At 59.6% G+C, this 1276-nt stretch overlaps 1 long non-coding RNA gene across 1 annotated transcript; it reads right to left on the bottom strand.

Annotated features, from left to right (window-relative positions):
• Positions 1 to 898: 898 nt before the first annotated feature.
• LOC132334916 (uncharacterized) lies at positions 899 to 1276 on the bottom strand. The gene is made up of 2 exons (XR_009488561.1): positions 1213 to 1276; positions 899 to 934 (listed from the first exon to the last, which is right to left on the bottom strand). It is a non-coding gene; the product is annotated as an uncharacterized LOC132334916 (long non-coding RNA).

Here is a 1276-nt window from a genome sequence, read left to right as displayed (position 1 = left end):
AAGCAAGGGCAAAAGACCTCAGCATCAGCTGCTTCAGACCCCCCAGGGCACAGGGCTGCATCTCCACAGGGCACCGAGTGTCCGGGCAGCAGCCAGTGGCCGTGGCCGTGGGCACAGAGCCTTACGCAGTCAAAGAGTGGCAGGAGTGCCTCAGCCAGCTGCAGGGCGATGGGGGTGGGTATTTGGGCACCATTATCCAGGAGCAAATATCTGAGTAGAAGAATGGTCATCCTGACCATGTCACTATCATTTTCCTCCAGGAGCTCCACAAGACTTTCAGTCAGGCTCCCCATTTTTTCAGCCTGCGTGGAACACAAGTTTGTGAAACACCACCCTGCTGCTGCTGGGCCCAGAGGCCAAAGGCCTGTCCCGAAGCACTCGGGCAGCTGAAGCAGGAGGCAGGAGAGCTGGGAGCAGCTGCCCCAGCACCCAAAGCACAGGCAAGGCCAAGCGACTGCGTTGCCCAGCCCCACGCTGCCTGCATGGCTTCAGCCACTGTCCCCTCCTCACCATCAAGGGATTCTTGCCCAGCACTACGAGGCCTCTGAGGGCCAAGTAACGCCTCGCCCTGTGCTCGCTCTGCAGGTTCTCTGACATGATCTCCAGAACACTGTCACTGCATTCCCTCAAGTCCAGGCACTCGAGGACCTGAAAGGCACAGGGCAGTGACAGGGGACCCGGCCAGCAGGAGCCCGGAACCGCACAGGGCTGGGCCCAGGCAGCAGCACAGGGCATGGGCACCGTCCTGGCAGCTGTGGCTACGAGAGGGCAGAGAGCTGGGAGGCAGCTCAGCAAGGCAGTGCTGGCCTTGAGGCTCACCTCCACAAGGAATGCCAGGGCAGGGAAATCCCAGTATGGCATTTCTTTGCCGAGCATGCTGAGCAGGTAGAATGCAATCTCGGAACAAAAGTGTATGTCTGATTGGCAAATTTCTCTGACAAGAGGAAAAAGGAAACAAGACCCTGAGCCAGTGGGCAAACCTCTGCCAGGAGTGACTCACAGAGTTGAAATCTTTCCCCACCAGCCTTCCAGCAAGGAGCCCTGGGCCATGTGGGAGTTGGTTGCTCATGGGCACCCTCCTCTCCCTGCCTTTCCCAGTGTGCTTGGCCATTCCTCAGTGACAGGGCCCTGTAGCCCACGACCACGGGGACTGTGTGGGGCACCTTGGCACAGAGCACAAATGTCAGAGGCAGTGGGGAGAAGGGGTCTCACCTGCCCAGCAGAGCCACAGCAAAGTGGTGGGTGTCAACAGAGAGCAGCGTGTCCCAGCCACGCC

Source organism: Haemorhous mexicanus, chromosome 16 (assembly GCF_027477595.1).
Source record: "Haemorhous mexicanus isolate bHaeMex1 chromosome 16, bHaeMex1.pri, whole genome shotgun sequence".
NCBI classification, from domain to species: Eukaryota; Metazoa; Chordata; class Aves; order Passeriformes; family Fringillidae; genus Haemorhous; species Haemorhous mexicanus.
This window is presented reverse-complemented; position numbering and strand designations above follow the sequence as displayed.